Genomic DNA, 21,972 nt, shown 5'->3' on the forward strand with positions numbered 1-21,972 from the left:
AATAAAAAAAAGCATATAAAAAGGCAGAGTTGAAGCCATCTGCCAGTAATGCCATTAAAATCCAGCTGGTAAACATGAAATATATATCAAGCTGTGTTACAATTCATAATGACAATGACAATTTTTGCAAATTCCAAGGTCACAGTTGGTAGAACACTAAATTAACAATTTGTAGGCACATGGTACAAAAAAAGGTAAAACTAAAATCTTTGAGAAAATTATTTTAGCTTAAGTCTTAAAATCTGGCTGTAGTGTATCCATTTATTACAATTTTTCTGTTGCGATAAAAGTAAGGAAGAAAATGTTGTTTTGTACACCCAACGTTAGAGATATTACCCTTCTTGCCCTTTGTAAACCTATTGAATGGTGTATTGAAGGTGTAGCTCAGTGAACATACAGATCCATGAAAATCAGAAGCTTGTAATTCACTTAAAATCCCACAATTGTATTAATAAAGTGCACTGAGAAAATGTTTAAAGGGATATTTTAGGTTTATATGCTTTTAAAATTGTGATTTTATGTTTATATAATCTTTGTTTCAAAACACACATGTAATATATGACAAGTTTTTAGCCAAAAAAACTTTTAGTTTCTTTTTTTTTGCTTTTTTAAAAAAAAGCTATCATACTAAATTTGTGGCACAATCTTAGTTTGTCCATCTTGTAGTCCGGTAGGTGGCAAGATCCCTGTCACCTGGTAAATGAGGAGTAATATTTATGTTAACAAAAAGGTAGGAAGAAAAACTCCAGTCAACTCAAGGGGTTGGGAGAGGTATAGGGCAGGAGCCTTGGCACCAGAGAGGTAGGAAAGAGGTCCAGGAAGAAGTATGAATAAAGATCACATGATTTCATTAAAGGGAGGTAAGAAGTAAGATCAGGTCACCTAGGAGAGGTGAGGGGAAAGAGCCTTTTTAGTTGGTTAAGTACCAAGTGCTCTGTCATCAGGGTGAGGTACACAGCAAGACCCCTTTCACTTTACAGAAGTTGGGTGCAAGTGCCCTGTGATCTTCAAAAGGTAATGAACAAGAGCAATGTCATCTGGGAGAAATAGGAAGCAATGTCACAAGGAGGAGCAAGAGAGTAGGAAGAAATATCCTTATTACCACAGAGAAGTATGGATCAAGAGCCCAGTTACCTGGGAAAGCCTTTCACCCTAAAGAGGTAGGAAGCAAGAGCCTTTTTACCTCACAGAGCTAAAGACCAAGTGCCCAGTCACATGGGAGAAGCATGATCCATATTACCTGTGAGATATAGGAAGCAAGAGGAATGTCACTTGGGAGAAACAGGAAGCAGGGGCATAATATATATATATATATATATTATTTTTTTTTTGGGGGGGAGCAAACCCTCCTGACACTACACCCTGAGAAAGGTATGGACAAAAACCCTTTGAGGGAGAGGACGGGAGCAAACTTTTTGTTATAATAGTTAGCAAGGGCTAGAGGAAGAGGAAGGGCTTCAAGAACCCAAATCATTTGGGTAATTAAGAAAAAAGACCTGTGGTTGGTTGGAAGCAAGACCCATGTTACCTGGTGAAGTTAAGATGCAAAAATATTTTTCAAATTGGAGAGGTAGAAAACAGGAAACATCTTACCTGGAAGAGTTAGAGAGCAAGATTGTTCTGTTCCAAGACCTGAACCTGAAAGAGAGAGAGAGCGATCAATACAGGTGCAGAGATAGTCCCATGCCCACTCACTGCTCCGCCCACATGTAGTAAGAATCTAGCATTTGGGAGGTTAGTGGCAGAACGCCAGGAACTCCCCATACATTCCCAGAAGATGCTCTTTTGTTAATATTTTAATATTGTAGTGCCTGGCCTAAAATAGATGAAAAGTCCAGTGCAGGGGGAAGCTTTTTTCGCAAGCTTTCTGCCTACCACATAAACCTTAACAATATTTACCGTATTTTTCAGACCATAAGACACACTTTTTTCCCCCCAGAAGTGGGGGGAAAAAGTCCCTGCGTCTTATGGTCCAAATGTAGCCTAAACATGTTTCCTTCTTACCTCTCATCTGTTCCTCTGTGCCCGGGCCGTCTTCTCCACAGTTTCCTCCTCTGCTTGAGCACGGGTATGCTCCCCAGCTGCTGTCCCGTCCCCCTGTATAGCCCCCCCTCCGCCTTTTCTCCTGTCTCCTGTTCAGCGCGGCCAGAGTGACTGTGACTCCTGTTGAACTGGTCAAGCACCAATAAGGAAGATTTCTTCAGAAGCCCGCCAGGACGTTTGGACCACACTTTGTCAATCCACAGCCTCATGCCATTTTTGTCCATCCACCCTTTATCATGAACGTGCACGATGACTCCCCGTGGAATTGTTTCTTTTGGGAATGTTTTCCTTTTATAGATCAACATCGGAGGCAGTTTGGTACCATCTGCACAGCAGGACAGCACAACCGTGTAGTGGGTTTTCTCATGCGCTGAGGTTTTTACAGTTATGGTTTTGGCTCCTTTGTCATCTAGGGTTCTGTTAGATGGCACATCAAACGTTAGCAGGACTTCATCCATGTTCCCAATCTGGCTAATTTCAATGTTATTCTTCCTCCTCGCATCAATACCAAACTTGACTCATATTCCTTTGGCATTTTTTGTGCAATTCTGGTTTTGGTGCGCATTGAAAGGCCAGATCTCTTCATAAATCTATGGCATTCTGAATGCCTTTCTCCACAGCAATGCGTTTGGCCTCATAGATTACCATTTTTGTTGAGACAGAAAGTCCATTTTGCCGGTGACGCGTGATCCACTCCTTCACTTCCACCTCTAACTCTGGCCACTTTGCAGTTGCTCCACGTAATGTGTGCTTGGATTAAGTTTGCTTGGATGTTATGTCTTGATGTGATTTTTTTGTAATCCTCATTATTGTTAGTTTCATCTGTTGCTGCAATGTTTTTGTGCCTGGTTTGTAATGCCAGTTTCTGTTGTTTAGCAATTCTTCAGCAATGTTTTGTCATTTTTTCCACAAGTATTGAGTACAACTGTTTGCATGGTTTCTGCATGGTTTTCCACACCAAACTCCTACTTAACCCCCTTGTTGCCTTTGTCACATATTGGTATTTGAATGTATTATGTGCATATTCCTTTTCTGAATAAATTGTCATGGTTTTTATTTCTTTGTTTTTTTTTTGTTTTTTTTAAATAGTCTGACATTTACACTCATGTTGATTTGCTGCCACACAGCTCCTCTGTTTATTCGTGGTAGTGTTATACGTTTGTTGTCATTGTGCTGTGCTGCCTGATCTTAGCACTACTGTATACAAGCACACTTCCACTTGCTGTCAGTTAGCTGTCCAGCTGAATTGCATACTCATTCTAACACACCTGATGGTGATGTAAGGAGGTCCAGGTTGCCAAGCACAACATCAAACCACATTGATTGCCAAGCCCACAAGCAGGGTCAAGCACTCTTGGAAATGAGCAGATGTTGTGTTATTGCTTAAATTAATGTTCAATAAATACTGGAGTGTATGCATTATTGAGGTGTTTACACAAACAAATAGTACTAGTATATTAAACTTCCAGGGCCAAATACTCTTTGTGCCAAACATTTCCTGTTTTTCCATCCCTTCAGGGTGTTTCTGCAGGTTTGAATGGCATTTTAGACCTTTGCCTACTATATATATATTGGCATACTAACCTCAGCTTGGTAGTGGAAACACATAAAGGTAGATTCCTCCTTTAACCAGAAGCAATATTATCCATGAATGTTGCTTGCAGCCAAGCCCATGACATCAGAAATCATAGGAACAAATAGGCAATCATTTCAAATTGAAGCATGTGAAACAATATGGTCCAAAAAGCCCTCTTTGCCTCATTCTTCCTATAATTTCTTTTTCCTATGTATATGTACACACATCTAAATGCATACATACATGCTTTGCTTCATGAGCACTCATGTCTATACATACATGCATGAGTGCACATGGAGCAACACAAGCAATATACACAAAAAAATAAAAAGTTACCTGAATGAGGACTGTGCAAAAGTGTGGTGCATTTTTTAACTGATAAAACACAATTCAGGCGCACATAGTGGGTCAGCCTTGGTGCACAACTATGTGCAACATACTCCTGAAGTTTGGTGCACAACTATGCGCATCAAACAACTGAGTTTACACAAGATAATTGTGCTGTTTTTAGCCTTTCAAACAATTCAGAGAACAGCTTAAAAACAATCACAGTTGACTTCTTAAACTGTATGTCCTGGGAGAATGGAAAGGAGATCACATAACAAACCCCAAAAAAACAAACAACAACATTTTACAAACAATTTTAATCAAAAGAAACATTTGCTAAAATGTAAAAAAAAACATAAAAAATACACACACCACTAAATTTACATGACAAAAACATTAAAAAGAACAAAAAAACACATGTAAACCCACACTTGCATATAAAGCCAAAATAGTTCAAAAATGGCCCAACAAATATTGCATTCAAAAATACTTACTATTGGAAAAGATATGCGATGGTAAGACATCAATTTTAAGCGGGACCTTTAAACCCAAAACGATCAATTTTAATTACAAAAAAAACAAAATTTTATTAATATTAAACATTAAAAACGTCATTCAAATACATAAAACACAATAAAATTGTGGGTGTATATAATGACCTCAGAATACCCCCAAAGGGTTTAAAATCTGAATTATTTCCCGAGGCGTTTCGCGGAAAAAATCCACTTCTTCAGAAGGTAGGAGAGGAGAAGTCTATGACCAAGGAGAAATATATTACTTTCATGTATGGAAAATACAAGATAAAGAACAAACCTAAATCACATAATGGTCCAAAAACAAAAATACAAATATACAAAATTACATAAACAAGTACCTGATGTTTGTACTTCTACCAAAATACTTACCAAACCAATATGCAAAGTGGTAATAAAGGCAGAATTTTGCAACTAAACAATATGGCCACAAACACAATAACATAGCATTAACATTGGCTTCAAAATTTAAAGTGAACTTTAAGCTGCAAAAGGATCATTTTCAAGTGGAATGAAAGTTAAAGAAAAAAAAAAAAATACAAAAGAATTGTATTGTGCCATACATGTTCATGCTGTTATGCAAGGTAAATGATATACACTTTTAATATAAAGTATACTCCATATATATGTAAATAAATATATATTTAGCATTTTAATTTTGGTGGATTATTTTGACTTGGATCATTTTTAAAGTAGTTTGCAAGCTAAAAAAGTGTGGGCACTCCTGTACTAAGGGGTTCAGCTGTGTATTGTATGCAAAATGGATAGATAGATAGATAGATAGATAGATAGATAGATAGATAGATACATTGATAGATAGATAGATAGATAGATAGATAGATAGATAGATAGATAGATACATTGATAGATAGATAAATAGTCAGTCAGTGTGTTACATATATGCAGCCAGAGGCAGGGTAAAAAAAATACAGATATTTAATTCTGATACCACTTGCAATCTACAGATATTTAATTCTGATACCACTTGCAATCTACAGATATTTAATTCTGATACCACTTGCAATCTATCAAAATGAACAGAAACATTTCTGTATTTCTCTCAAAAAAATACAGATATTTCATTCTGATACCACTTGCTATCTATCAAAATAAATAAAAAAATTCCTGTATTTCTGTAAAAAAATACAGATATTTCACTCTGATCCTACATGCTATCTTTCAAAAAAGCCAGAAAAACTTCTGTATTTCTGTAAAAATATACAGATATTTATTTTTGATACTACTTGCTATCTATCCAAAAGGACAGAAAAATGTATGTATTTCTCTACTACAAATACAAATATGTAATTATGAATCACAGCTCCATTACAAGTGATATAAGCCTCAAAGTAGTGTAGGCAACCAGCAGGAAAGGTACTAGAGGGCAGATTTGTGCCATGCAGGTTGCTGATCTCAATGCTCTAAATTCCAGGGATTTCAGTGGGGCTGTTCTAGCAGGCCATCCCGGGTTTTCCCCCTCTGCTGGAGAAGAGTGCAGGTGCAGCTCCCAGAGGGAGTAAAAAGGAAATGGCTGCCAGAGAGCAAGGGAGGAATAAGACTCTACTGGAGGGGGCTTGAGAACCTTCCTCTACACAGTGTTCCTGAGAAAGAGAAAGAGAGTCCTGCTAGTTGCCCACCATTTGTCCAGCTAATTGCCACATTTGGTGGAGGATACGGGCAGACTTGTTTGCTAAGAGTTACGCCTGCATACATTTTTTCCTTTGACTCAGTAACCTGCTTATGTCCTGGATAAAGGTTGCTACATTACTGCACAGCAAGGCTCCTGCCATGGAAGAGCTATTAAACCATTTGGTGCAGGTCAGTGCTGCCCAGCAACAAACCAACCGTCTATTGCTGGAACAGCTCACAGTCCTGGGGCAGAGGGTGTCAGGTCAGTCAAGGAATATGGAGGAGTTATCTGGGACTATGAATGAAAAAAAAAGCAGTGCACCGCGCCTTGCAAAAAATGGCCCCAGATGACGACATAGAGGCTTATCTGGCGGTGTTTGAAAGGATTGTGGAAAGGGAGAAACTCCCTGCTGCTGAATGGACTGAGGTTCTGGCGCCCTATTTGACTGGGGAGCCGCAAAAGGCATATTTTGATTTAACGGCAGAGCAGGCCAAGGATTATAATGTCCTTAAGGCAGAAATCATGGCCCGGCTGGGAGTCCATGCATGGCAGTTTGAGGAAAATAACCCCCCCGCTCCCAAATGTTTGATTTGCTCCACCTTCTGCGCAAGTGGCTACAGCCCGAGACACTGAGTCCCGCAGACATGGTCGACCGAATCGTCCTCGACCGCTATGTGAGCGGACTTCCTTCGGACATTCACCTATGGGTTGCTCAAGGAGACCCCAAAACACTGGACCAGTTAGTGTCACTTGTTGAGCGGTTTACAACTACAAAGACCTGTCTGAGGCCTGAAAGTAAACCCCAGCCGTGTATGGGGTTCTCTGGTGCTCGTTTACAGAGATCCAACTCCAAAGCCATTTTTGCATCTGACCAGGAGAACCAAGCCAGCCGACCAAGCCCGGGTGGACCCACCAGGTGAAAGAGGTTTGACTGTCTAAGAAAAGTAACCCCCCATTTTGATACACCACTCAGAGGCCGAGCTAAGGTGCGTTGCTGGAAGTGTCAGCAACTGGGGCATATTGCAACACACTGTCCCCAGGGGGAGGAGCCAATGGAGTGTGGTGCCACCCGCCGCTTCTCTATGGTTGCTCGTCCTATCTTCAGCGCTACACCCCTGCAGGAGCCAGGTCCCCAGGAGCATCAATTCCAGGTAAACGGGGTTAGTGTTGTGGCCCTTGTGGACACAGGTAGCCTGGTCACCCTTTTACGCTCTGCCGTGCCTCCTGACCTGGTAATCCCTGAAAGGCGAGTGGGGGTTGTTTGTATTCATGGGGACACTAAGCATTACTCACTGGCCAAAGTGACTGTAGAGACTGGCTGCGGGACAGTGACCCATGAAGTGGGTGTGGTACCAAACTTAATACATCCATTGATCGTGGGACGTGATTTTGCCTTATTCTGGGAACTCTGGTCTAAACCCCACTGTATTAAAAAGCCTGTTGCAGGGTCACCTTCTTTCAGCCCAGTTCCCTTAGTGGAGGAGGCCCAAACAGATGCGGTAGGGGTGACCACGGTGTTGGACAGTTTTCCCCTCGCAGTACTGGCTGGGGATGAGGGTGAAGCGTCTAACCCTGAGCAGAATGTCCCGGACTTGGAAAAGTCACGGGAGAACTTCGGGACTGCTCAATTACAGGACCCCACTCTGAAACATGCATGGGAAAATGTAACTGTACTGAATGAAGTACCTCAGGAGACTAATGCGGATCAAAGATTTCCTCACTTGGCTGTAAGCAACAATTTGCTGTATTCAGTTGTGGAGCAACTGGTGGTACCTGTACCTTATTGAAGGATGGTCCTTGATTTGGCTCACACTCATTTACTTGGGGGTCATTTGGGGACTGACAAAACAAAGGAAAGAATCCAGCAAAGGTTCTGTTGGTGAGGTTGTTACCAAGAGATTGAAAAGTTTTGTAGGTCCTGCCCAACCTGCCAAGTAACTGCTCCTGTGAGTCACTTTCGGAGCCCCTTGGTTCCCCTGCCAATAATTGAGGTTCCATTTGACCAAGTAGCTATGGATTTGGTGGGGCCATTAGTCAAGTCTGCCCAAGGCCACCAGTATATTTTGGTAGTGCTAGACTATGCCACCAGGTATCCAGAAGCAATTCCGCTGCACAATACCTCCTCCAAATGCATTGCTCGGGAGTTACTTCATGTATTTTCGCGAACTGGGCTACCAAAAGAATTACTGACTGACCAGGGTACACCTTTCATGTCTAAAGTTATGAAAGATCTCTGCAAATTACTGAAAATTAAGCAGCTAAGAACCTCTGAATATCATCCCCAAACAGATGGCCTCGTGGAAAGGTTAAATAAAACCTTAAAAGGGATTTTTAAAAAGGTGGTAGAAAGGGATGGGAGGGACTGGGATTGACTGTTGCCATATCTCATGTTCTCCATCCGGGAGGTCCCTCAGTCCTCCACTGGCTTTTCCCTATTTGAGTTATTATATGGGAGAGATCCCAGGGGTTTTCTGGATGTTGCCAAGGAGACATGGGAGAGTGAGGCTACCCCATACAGTAGTGTGATAGAGCATGTGGCTCAAATGCAGGATCGGATCAGCAGTGTTATGCCCATCGTGAGGGAACACATGCAAAGGGCCCAAGAGTCCCCGAGCAGGGTATACAATAGAGCAGCCCGGGTGAGGCAGTTCAACCCTGGTGATTTGGTACTAGTGCTGGTTCCCACGGTAGAAAGCAAATTTCTGGCCAAGTGGCAAGGTCCTTTTGAAGTGGTAGAAAGGGTTGGAGAAGTAAAATATAAAATCCATCAGCCTGGGAAAAGAAAGCCCATCCAACTCTATCACGTAAATTTAATAAAACCTTGAAAGGATAGAGAGTCCCTAGTAGCGACCACAAAACTCCAAAGGAATTCCGATGCAGATATTGAAAAGGTTGCAATAGGTGACACCCTGTCCAAACCCCAAAAACAAGAAAGCAGGAGTTTCTACAATGGATATTTTTACGGCCCTGCCAGGCTTTACAGATGTCATTCAGCATGACATAGTCACTGACCCCAAGGTAACGATAAACAATACACCATACAGAATCCCGGAGGCTCGGAGACAAGCGGTCTCTGAAGAGGTAAAGCGTATGTTAGATCTGCAGGTTATTGAGGAATCCAAAAGCGGCTGGTCCAGCCCAATTGTATTGGTGCCTAAGCCAAATGGGACCTGGCGGTTCTGCAATGACTTCCGCCGACTAAATGAAGTCTCTAAATGCGATTCCTATCCTATGCCTCGGGTAGATGAGTTAATTGAAAGGTTGGGACCAGCTAGGTATATTACCACACTTGACTTTACCAAAGGATACTGGCAGATTCCCCTATCAGAGAAGGCGAAAGAAAAGACTGCTTCTCCACCCCAGATGGACACTTTCAATATAGAAGGATGCCCTTTGGGTTACAAGGAGCACCTGCCACTTTCCAGAGATCAATGGATAGGGTCTTGAGGCCCCATAAAAGGTATGCAGCAGCATACTTGGACAATATTTTGGTCTTTAGCTCAGACTGGGAAACACATCCAGCTAAGGTACAGGCAGTACTTGATTCTCTCAGGAAAGTGGGCTTTACTACTAACCCTGAGAAGTGCACAATTGGGTTGGAGGAGGCTCGCTATCTGGGGTATATTGTAGGTAAGGGCGCAATAAGACCAAAGGTAAACAAAGTGGAGGCAATTCAAAATCGGCCACAGCCTCTGACAAAAAAACAAGTAAAGGCATTCTTGGGGATTGTTGGCTGTTACCGCATATTTGTCCCAAACCTTGCCTCCATTGCAGCACCATTAACAGACCTTACAAAAGGGAGAAAGTCAGTAATGGTCAAGTGGTCTCAGGAAGCAGAAAAAGCGTTTCAGGACCTTAAAAAAACCCTGTGCAGTCAGCTTATGCTGATAGCACCAGACTTCTCAAAAGAATTTATTGTCCAGACCGATGCCTCAGAGGTTGGTTTAGGGGCAGTAATGTCACAGGAGGTAAATGGGGAAGAACACCCCATTATATATTTGAGCAGAAAACTCACTTCCTGTGAGAGAAACTACTCAATCGTGGAGAGGGAGTGTTTGGCTATAAAGTGGGCCCTCGAGGCCCTATGGTACTATTTGGCAGGTAGAAAGTTCCGGTTGGTATCGGACCATGCCCCTTTAAAGTGGATGTGCCGAAATAAAGGGAACAATGCAAGGGTGACAAGGTGGTTCCTGGCGCTACAGGACTTTAATTTTGTGGTAGAGCACAGGGCAGGAAAGCATCATATCAATGCTGATGCCTTATCAAGGGTTCACTGTCTGTGAGGGTCAAGTGCCCAGTCCCCTGGCCTTGGGAAGAGGGGGGGGATATGTAGGCAACCAGCAGGAAAGGTACTAGAGGGCAGATATGTGCCATGCAGGTTGCTGATCTCAATGCTCTAAATTCCAGGGATTTCAGTGTGGCTGTTCTAGCAGGCCATCCCGGGTTTTCCCCACTGCTGGAGAAGAGTCCAGGTGCAGCTCCCAGAGGGAGTTAAAAGGGAATGGCTGCCTGAGAGCAAGGGAGGAAAAAAACTATACTGGAAGGGGCTTGAGAACCTTCCTCTACACAGTGTTCCTGAAAAAGAGAGAGAGAGAGAGACAAGACTCTACAAACAAGGTGACTCTAGCTGATTTTCTTCCTTTTTGTTGGAAATGGACTGTTATAGCACCCAGGACAGCTGGAGATAAGTGTTTATGTATTTATTCTTTAACCGGCTGAAGTTAAGCCACCCTACTGGGACAATTTTTGTTGTTTTTTTTGGCAATAAAACCCTGATTTGTCATCCAGTCCTGCTAGTTGCCTACCATTTGTCCAGCTAATTCCCAAATAAGATAGAGGCAAAAGGCCCTGAGAGAGATGCTTGAGCTGTCATCAGGGTTTCCTATTTCTCAGCCAATCACAGAGCAGTAGAGGTGATGAATGGAGATACATTGCCTGCTGTTACAGCTAATTGAAGGCACGTGCTTCCAATTAACTGTAACCGCAAAGTTCCTAGGGTCCAGGAATCCACAATGACATTATGATTCATAATGTCATTGTCGGATAACCTGTAAAAAAATAAAAAAAAGAGTTAAAATAAAAACACACACAAATTAAATTCATTTAAGATTAATTTTTTAAACTTTTTTTTTTCCAAATTTTTGCAGTCGAATCCCGTGTTTTTTGGGTCGGGTCTATCCAAATTCGAACAGCCATATTCGGGTCGAATATAAGGACAACCCGAATTTGAACACCAACACTAGTGATGACAACACTATGGTCATATGCAAATTGTGTGCTCAACACTTGAAACGAGGCAAAAACCCAAACAAACTTGGAACAAGTTGCATGAGCACACATTTAAAAAGCCACCACCTGGTAACCTGGCGGGAACACCTGGTCAAAGCATAGAGCTCTGTGCGACCACCTCCGCCCAAGAAGCAAGCTCAAACTGCTCGATATTCCTCAGCTGCCTTTCCTCCTTCTCCCACCAAAGTTACCCATGCTGCTGACAGCAATTTGAGTGGGGCATGTAGCTGAGCATTACCTTTTTTTACCTTGTAGATAATATGCTTCACAAAATGTAAATATGTATAGTAAGTGGATTTTTTTATTGGTGTGGGGTGTTGACACCAAAAATGCAAGTGCGCTGTGTGTGTTTTTTATGCAGCACTTTCCTTCAGTGGGGACGCTTGTAATATGCAGCATAGTATACAAAATATATGCTGCAGTATACATTGCGTCTGAATGTCTATCTCTCAGTACAAGTGTTATACTGTGCATGCATTCAGGGAGGGTACCCTGCCTCTGGCTGCATCTATGTAACAAACTGACTATCTATCTATCTATCTATCTATCTATCTATCTATCTATCTATCTATCTATCTAACAGTGAAACACTCTACCTGAGTACAGTAGATTTCAGGACTGCACCAATACAGCACAAGAAAGCAGTGGTCTTTTGGAGCCAGTTTGAAAAACCAACCTGGACCACCTGTTTTTTCGTCTCACCGAGGTGCTGAGCCCCAAATGTCTGGTGATATGCAACATGTTCATGTCTGTTGGATTCAAAGCTGGTGAAGTTCTAGAGTACCCCATTCCTAATGTGCGCTGGGACATCATAGAAAGGAATTTCTACAGCGCCACACTGGCAGATTTGCACCAATTGCATGTGATTGACGTGCACTTCCACTTACGTTTCGAGCTGCGCTCCGGGGTTAAAGATGCCACCCACTCGAATCAGCTGGCTCATCAGAAGTATACCTACATCCTGATGGCTCATATTGATCAAGCCTGGGCCGTGCAGCAGGAACAGCAGGAAGAGGAGGCGGTGGGCTCTGAGACGGAGCGTGGACAGCATTGGTAACTGGCATCTAGAGCTGGGTACTGGGCAGGTGGCTGCAGTAACAGCATGAGGAGGAGGCGGTGGGCCCTGAGACGGAGCAAGGATGGCATTAGAGGTTGAGGCCATCACCTATATGGACAGTGTCGAAGCAGTAGCTATTGGAGACATGAATGGATGAACGAGATGCCAATCTGTCTCTACCTACTATGTAGCAAAACCACATGAAAGGGAATGGGCTTGGTGGAATCAATGGGGCAAAAAGACCCTGTTGAGCTTGAGTCTAGTCTGGCATCTAGAGCTGGGTACTGGGCAGTGGGCAGGCAGCATCAGTAAGAGCAGGAGGAGTAACACAGCCTTCGCACTACGTCTCAGGGCCCACCGCCACTGTAAGGGCAGTGGGAATCTCATTCATCCCAAAAGCTACACCTTGCACACTGTCAATTAAGGATGATGACCTCAAGCTGTTGCTGCTGCCACCGCCTGCCCAGTATCCAGCTCTAGATGGCAATTAACAATGCTGTCCCGACTCTGTCTCAGGGCCTGCCGCCTCCTCCTTATGCTATTACTGGTGCTGCCTGCTCACTGCCCAGTACCCAGCTTTAGATGCCAGACTAGACTCAAGCTCAACAGGGTGTTCTTTCTCTGATTCCGCCAAGCCCGTTCCATTCCATGTGGTTTCGCTACATAGTAGGTACGGATTAGAATTTCGTTCATCCATTCATGTCTCCAATAACTACAGCTTCTACACTGTCCATATAGGTGATGGCCTCAACCTCTAATGCAGTCCTTGTTCCTTCTCAGGGCCCACCGCCTCCTTCTCATGCTGTTACTGTTGCCGCCTGCCCAGTAACCAGCTCTGGATTCCAGTTACCAATGAAGTCTCTGCTCCGTCTCAGTGCCCACCGCCTCCTCCTCCTGCCATCTGTCATTTGTAACTTAGACCAGAGCTGTCTAGCTGGCTAATTTTTTGACTGAAAGACCCCCCTCAGAGACCTCTGCCTTTACTCTGAAGCCTGTGTATGGCTTGTAACGGAGCGGTGAAACCTGGTGGCTAATTTTTGGACCAGAGGAACCCCCTCGTGCCCCTCTCTGCCTCTACTCGGAGACCATATAAAATCCGGCATGTTCCCTTGACCGCCCCATAAAATGGCCTTGCCAGCAACAGAAAAAAGACTTCCTTATTATATTTTACTTGTACAGTGTTGTGCAGAGCTGGGGGAGTCTTGGCATGTATTTTAAAATGTATTTATAGGCTGTAGAAGCTCTACACCGTCTAGAAAAACAACCCAAATTTTTCCCCTATTGACTTTATTGGAGATCAAATTCGACATTCGTTCACCCGAATATTAATGCATCATTCGACTGAATAGCGGTCAAATCGAATAGTGAGCTATTCGACCAACACTAGTTACAATCACATTTAGTTTGAAGAGGACATATCTATTATACCCTTATATGTTACTTTTAAGGTTACGATAGTCTGGAAGAGATGACCAGAATGGAATGCAGTCAAGTGTCAACTCCTCTAAGCTTCAAAACAGGTTTGTTTAGGATAAGAGCATGTGAGATATTTTACTATTCAAACAACCATTGTGTAAAAACTCATTTTTTTGAGTGTTTTTGTTTTGAAAAGGTGAACCAAGGATGTGAAGGAAAGCCTGCGGGGATGTTTTTAAATGTGTGACTTTGTGTTTGAAACCAATAAACAAAAATAAGAGGACAACACAGTCTTGCTTAGATTTTTTTTTTTTTTTAATTCTGCCCCTCAACTTAATTTTTAGAACAAAATAAATTTACAAATATGAATATAAAAACGTTTTAAAAACATATTGACATCTTTTTGAGCAGAACAATTTTTTGGGGGGGTTTTAAAACCTGTAGCACCTGGGCATTCCCTGAGGAGGGGCCATCCTCAGCTGACACTCCATGGCAGACATCCTCCTGTGAAGCCAATACAGGCTATCCCGTCTACTTCCTGGTGGGTGAAGAAAAAACAAAGAATACATTAACCGGAAGAGTTTGTAAAAACATTTAGGAAAAGTACTGTCCTTGTAAAAAACAAACAAATTAAACTAGAAACTTACAAGGAGGATGTCTGCAATGTCGCCGAGGTGGGGATGGAACCTCCTCAGGGCTGGCTGCCTCCATCGATCTTGAACTGGCTGTGTATGTGGAAGTAGACAAAAAAATTAGGTAAATACTGAGCGAATGTAATAGTATCATATGCAGCTAGTTCTTAAATTGCACAGTGCTGAAGAATGCAAGTTATAACTCATCAAGTTATGACTGTTTTTCTGTTTACACCAAGTAAAACAAGAAAGAAAGCTGATTCCTAGGGCCAAGCTAGGTATGACAATGGAACTAAAGTGATGCAGTTTGTTCTCAATGAAGGTTGTGGGTTTTCACAAGGGACAAACTAGTCCCTTGGCTAGTGGCTAGTCATACACTCATAATGATACTTATTGGAGCTAGACCGTACAAACTATATCCTAGTTTATATTCATGGTCCTAAAGGAATGTTCAAAATATAAAAAAATAAAGAAATACTTACATTCCGATGAGGAACTTGTGTCCTCTGTAGGAGGTGGTGGCAAGGCCACTCAATAGCTGTAGATGAAAAATAAACACCATAAGTAAAACTGAGTGGGCCAGACTTAAGTAGATGTATGTAGGTTTAGTCAAGGATAACATATTAATGTTTACTAACTTCTAACTGATACTTTTGGCCCTTTGTCCAAAAAGTGGACTTAAACATTTTCCAGTAAGGTACAACTGAACAACTTATGACTATTTTAATTCATGCTAGCCAGCAACTTAGAAAGAACCTTCATTTGATGCAGGATTAATGACTGGAAGCTACATGAAATCATGGTCGATCTTTGGATTTGTAAGTAAAAAGGGTGAAAGTAGTGTGTGAATGTGTTTTCGAAAAACATTTGGAGCAAAAGATGGATGGAAGGTTAGCTTACAGGCAATGTCCTCGGCCTCGGCCACCTCTACTCCCTTGTCTTCAGACCCAGGCTCCTCCTCCGTGGGGTGCTCCTCCTCTGTGGTAGGATCCTCCTCTGAAGTGGGCCCCTCCTCCATGACAGGCTCGTCCTGCAAGGCAGACGTCCCCTCTGCAGCAGACGACCCCTTTTCTACGTCCTGTGGGATAGCCAACCGTCTGGAGGGGCGCTCTACAATCAGCAGCCAGCGTGATGGAGAGTTGGCTGTAATACAAAAACAAAAAAACACACACAAACATCCAAAATTAATAAGGCTAAAAAAATGAAGGAAGTGATAAACAAACAGTTCCAAGGGCAGACAATACTACTTTCCACAACCGAATAACATTCTAAAACACTGCATCTTAACAAGAGGAGAAGACAAAATGCAATACTTACCAGACAGGATGTGGTCCCTCACTTCGCAGAGGAAATCCAGTCCCCTCCACTTTAGGTCGCTCCAAACATGCTGGATTTGGCTCACTGTTGGCCGCGTACCTGCAGAGGTCCATAGCCTGTTTGCCAGCCTCTCCACAATCCGGTGCTTGGCATAAATGGATCACTACTGATCATACTGCCACATAAGCATTGTCTAAAGAAAAAAATAAACAAAATTTTATTTAATTTTAAATTTATTTTACAACAAAAAAAAACCTCTTAAACACCCAAAAATATAGATGACTGATTGATTCTTTGGTGCAAATTGACATTATTTGTTTGCAATTGTGAACTGTTACTAATGTGTGTAGATATTTATGTGTATTACTAAAATTTTTCAGAATTCCACCACACAAAGCTAAATCATAGCTACATCATGGTAAACAAAATAATTGGGCTCCTAGATGCAAACTCTCTTCATCCTATTTTAGTTTGAGGGAAGCATATGTGCCAGACATACATACAATCTAGGTGAAAAATATTACGAGAATACTTCACCTGAGTATTTATTTGGTTGCCACAGGAGAAACAACAAAAAAGAACAGAAATACAAAACACGCTATCTATGTGAGTTGGTAAATGATTTGCCTTCCCAAAAATCTGTATTGTGGTCTCATCTTTCCAGAGGACATTCTGTCAGAAGGCTTCCACTGTCCTCTGGACAAAGATAATTTCCAGGCTGGCGTGATAGCTAGGAGGCTAATTACTTCACTTCAAACGTTTTACCTAGGATTGAGCTTAGTGGGGTAGAATTATGAAAATTTTTGTTATCGTATATACACATACACATCTATATATGCACATGTACATAGTTGTCAACAGCCAACTTTAGGTGGGTGGAGCACACGGCTGCTATGCCTCCTGTAAGGAACTGGGGAATTTTGCTGATTCTTGTAGTTAATTATTTTTGTACTTTTGTTATGTTTTGTAGATGATTGAATTATGTTGAAACTAGTTGTACTCTTCTTATCAGTAAACTAGGGTCTGCTTCCCCCCTTTTTGCCTTGAAACTCTTCCTTTCCTCCCTACCGCCAAATATATGTTACTTTGACAAAAATATCTTGTTCTAGGAGAACCACACGGACATCTGTTATGTCTGCTAATTGTCTGTAGTCATGTGATCATGCACTGATCATGCCTTTGAACTGTTATATAAACTGTGTGCAAACAAAGTTTTAAGCGTGATCTAACCACACAATAAATTGCGTGTGTTACACCCTTCCAGCGCTGTAAACAGAAGCTTTTAGAAAGAGGGAAATATTGATCGGGGATCAATAGGAAGTCGCCTTATAACAGTTTGGCGTCAGAAGTGGGATATCTACCTACCTTAAAAAGACCAGGATTGGTTAAGTAGAAATTTTCTTTTCTTCTTCTGCCCTCCACTGGGTCCCTGTGGATATCTTACGAACATAAGCACTGTGACAGTGTAGACTCCCTCATAGAAGGACTGGGTCCTTAGGAAGATTTGGGAAATCTTTTATTGAATATGTGCACACTATTGGCTTCTGTTTAATGTATGGAGTATAAGAATTTCGTTGCATGATATACAAGTGTAAGAAATATTGTATATAAGATAAGTTTGTGTACTAATTTGGTTGCCAAGGTGAGGTTGGGTCAATCCTCACTGCTGTGGTTGCCTCGGGCAAGCAGGAACGTGATCTAAGCTGCGTTTTGGTAAGCGGTCCTGGGAACAGGACGTCAGCGAGCACTGCAGCTACCAACTGAACTAACTGAGCTAACAATAACTGTGTACAACCTTCTGATATTTATACTGTAATTTATACTATGGGGAATTCCCAAGGTAAGGGGAATTCCACAAAGGAGGAACAGCTCACAGATCCACAAAAAAACATGTAAAGAAACACATTAAAATCATACAGAAACAAAACCCACAGCCATGTTATCCAGTGATGAGGATACTCCTTATAATATTCCAGGGGAAACTCCTCTTGATTTTGTAAATCGCAGAGCAGGAGACTATTACACTGACCCTTTTACATTACATTGGAAAAATGGCACTGAAAACTTACAATGCCCTGACCCCTTCCCACTGGAAGGATCATTCTCCAAATTCCATATTAGTTGTATGTTAGGAATGTGTCTCAGTAATCCAGACAGATGGGGATATAAATTAGATCCAGGAGTTCCCGAGTGGGACCGGCAATACACGAAGGCTTACGGAGAAGTCTGGTATACTTTAAAAATGTATTGGAAAGGTTACAATTCCCGTAAAGAGAAAACTGTTGCCCAAATCACATCCTCTATTCCACCCCCGTATGCATCCCTATATCCACAACTAACAGCAGAAACACAAAGGAGAACACAGGTGGATGAGGATTACGAGCTGGATATCTGTCTAATACAGTCTGTGCAGCAACAAACCATTACACAGGTTTCCCCCTCAGCCACTCCTCTTCTTACCAAAATAAAGACCAAGCAGTCATAGATATTGTTACCACCACCCACTAGTCCTCTGTCACCCAGCAGCAGGGGCTACACATCATCCGTTGTTGTGTACTTAACCCCAAAAACACAGACATGCCCAGCCCACAATACCCGATCCAAGGTAAAAAGAAAATTTTAACTCTAAGGAGGAAAATGAAGGCTCAGTAACAATGCCTTTTATTACCTTGGGAGATTAAATGATTATCAAACCAATGAGGAGACAGGACCATAATGACATTATTAAAAACGCCCCAGATCCCCGTAAAACTCCTGCAGCCACTATTAATTAAAAAGAATAGTACAAGGTCAGCAACTTACAGTACAATACATTAGAATTATCATTGAAGGAGTAACAGGATATGAAAATGTAGATGACGGAGGTGTAGATTTTGGAAAAATACCAGCCCTAAAAATAGCATTTCCAGATGAGACCACTGTGAAGTATTATTCCCTCATTACTGAGCAACAATATCAAATTATGTGGGATCAAGTGCATAATGAATTTGTTAGGATACATGGAGATAGAAAATCAATGGCCACAGCATTAGCATGCAAACAGAAAGCAGGAGAAACAGTAAGTGATTATGCTCGAAGGTTTAGGAAAGTGTGGAAGGAAGAGGCAGGTCTAGGATAGGAAGGTAATTTAAATGTTGTTTTTACACAGTCACTGATTAATAGAATTATCCCTGAACATGCTAAAACTGCCAAAATGATTATTGATAATTGGAGCATATTACCTCCACAGGATATAATGGGACAATTGTTAACTAAAGACACGGCAGGTTGCTTTGAGCTACCTAAACCGTCAAAACCCCATGTGCAGGGACTCCGTTATTCAGCAAGCACACAGCACGCCAATGCAGCCACATTCAGCTCACAATTACAACCACCCTACCCCCAAAGTACCCCATACAATGGGGAGGAAAACCACATCAAGCATAGGGATGCCCACATAAAGACTCCACCACCACTATATTACAAATCTCTGACCAGGCTGATGAAAACCCAACAATCACATTAAAAGTAGGACAATTCCTGACAGATTCCTTAGTAGACACAGGAGCGACTTGTTCTGTCCTTCGATCCAGGTAAGGTCCATCTACACCTGGTGGGCCCTCTGTGGGAATAAACGGAGTCATCACCCCTACAAGACGCACATCTCACATTTCCATATGTACAGTACATGGAGAATACATTACACATCACTCATTCAAGGTATTACCTAGTTGTCCAGTTAACCTGTTAGGAAGGGACCTGATGGAATCTCTGGGAATGTCACTGGTTGTTGACTCAAAGGGAGGGTTAAATGTCAATACAACCTTGCAACTGCCCTTTTTGGATTTTCCAGTTACTGACAACACATGGTCCACCGAACCATATGACCTGGGATTCCTGGACTGCACCCCATATACAGCACTTACAAAACCACATACAGCAATATACCGAAAGCAGTATCCTTTAACTAATGACAAGGAAGATTCCTTAGCACCCATGATTCAATCTTTCTGCCAGCAAGGCATACTTTAGAAAACCTGCTCTCCTTACAATACTCCAGTAAATCCTGTCAAAAAGCCTGATGGCTCATATTGTTTTACACAGGATCTCAAAGCCATCAATGAGCTGGTTATGCCCCCAACACCGGTCATGTCAGATCTTAGTACCATCCTTACAGCAGTACCGCCCGAGACCCAATTTTACAGTGTTATTGATTTGGCCAATGCTTTTTTCTCCATACCATTATCGCCTGAGACTCAGTTCCTTATGGCTTTCATTTTCATGGGACAGCAGTACACCTGGTGTCGTTTGCCCCAGGGTTTTGTTGACTCACCCGCAGTTTTCTCATGGCCCTCCAGCAAGTCCTTGCCAACTGGCAGCCGCAGCATGGTTCAACTTTATTACAGTATGTTGATGATCTATTGTTGTGTAGCCCATCGCAGGAGGCATGTCAGAAGGATACTGTTTCATTGTTGTGTTTTTTGGGAAAGGAAGGACAGAGGGTGTAAAAAAATTAAGTTCTGTCTGCAACAGGTCACATTCCTGGGAATGCTTTTTAATCCCAGGATCCCAACTGCTAGCCCCCAGCTGTGTACATGCCATTACCAGTCTGCCTTGCCCACAGACAAAGAAACAGCTGCTCAGCTATCTTGGCATGATCAATTTTTGCAGACACTGGATTCCTGACTGCTCGTATTGGGACTCACAGCTCCGTCCCAGTACCACACCCAGTGCCCCTAATAACATTCAATGGTCTGATAAAATGACTAAAGCATATGGGGTGTTAAAAGAATCCCTGACGTCTTCCCCTGCATTGGGAATTGCGAGTTTCAATGTACCATTTGTATTGTATCCAAGAGAGAATTGAAAAACCATGGCTGCTTTGCTTGCTCAGATGCATGGAGGTAAATTAAGGTCTGTGGCAAATGCCTCTAAGACACTGCCTGTTACTGTGCAAGGCATGCCAGCCTGTCTGCGTGTGCTGGCAGTGTTTGCAATGGCTTTAGAAAGTTTCTCAATTCTAACTTTGGGTCACGAGACAATACTTTACACATTCCATGCTGTACTACATTTGCTTAAGAATTTAACTATTTAACACATAACAGCACAAAGGTGGTCCGGTTATGAAGTTATCCTAACATCCACTACAGGATTAAGTGTAAAATATGCTCCTGCTACCAGTGGTCCTGTCATTGTGCTCAATGCCCTTTTAGGTCTTAAAGGGCCAGAGGATGAAGTACCAGAGTCACACTCATGTATCACTGAAATACATAACACATCAACACCACGTTCAGACTTATCCACAACACCCATTCCTCTAACAGAAAATGTTTTTGTAGATGGGTTCATGACCCTCTGACAAAACGTATTTAGCTGGATATGTCGTGGTACAGCTCCCAGACACAGTCCTTCATGTCGCCCCACTCTCTGTTAACTCTTCCCAAGCCGCAGAATTGATAGCACTCACCAAAGCCTGTGAAATTAGGGAAGGAAAAGCTGTAAACATATTCACTGACTCCTGCTATGCTTTTGGAGTTGTACATGATTTTGGAGCCATTTGGCAGCAAAGAGGTTGTACCACAGCTGATGGAATACCCATTCAGCACTCCGCATTAATTTTAAAGTTTTTACAAGCCATTCACCTTCCCATTCACCTTCTTCCAATTCCTTCAATGCCAGGGGCAACAGACTAGCAGATTTTCATGCCAAAGCTACTGCTCAGTCTACCATACCCACCACTAGCCCCCCTGATACACTTCTGCTCGCCATCCTAGCTTTCACTGAAACCAACACATTTCTAACACAATTACAGTCCTTTGCCACTTCACAGGACATTGAATTCTGGGAAAAAGAAGGACTGACCTTAGATTCCTTTGGAATCTGGTCAAAAGGAGGGATAGTATGGCTGCCACAAATAGCAGTACCCCTCATTGTTTTTCAAATTCACGGTATAGAACACAAAAGCATTAACCCCCTAACCGCTAACCCCGTAATTTTTCGTCTTAAAAAAAAATGCTATTTGGGATAAGCCCGTATTTTTTGGACTTACCTTTAAATCCCACTTACCTGTGCTCATCCAGCATCGGGTCCGTATTCCAGCGTCGGGTCCGTGTTCCGCCGGCCAGCATCCCGCGTTCCGCCGGCCAAGGTCCCGCTGATCGTCCCACCAGCAG

The sequence above is a fragment of the Pyxicephalus adspersus genome, chromosome Z, assembly GCF_032062135.1.
Source record: "Pyxicephalus adspersus chromosome Z, UCB_Pads_2.0, whole genome shotgun sequence".
In the NCBI taxonomy this organism is placed as follows: domain Eukaryota; kingdom Metazoa; phylum Chordata; class Amphibia; order Anura; family Pyxicephalidae; genus Pyxicephalus; species Pyxicephalus adspersus.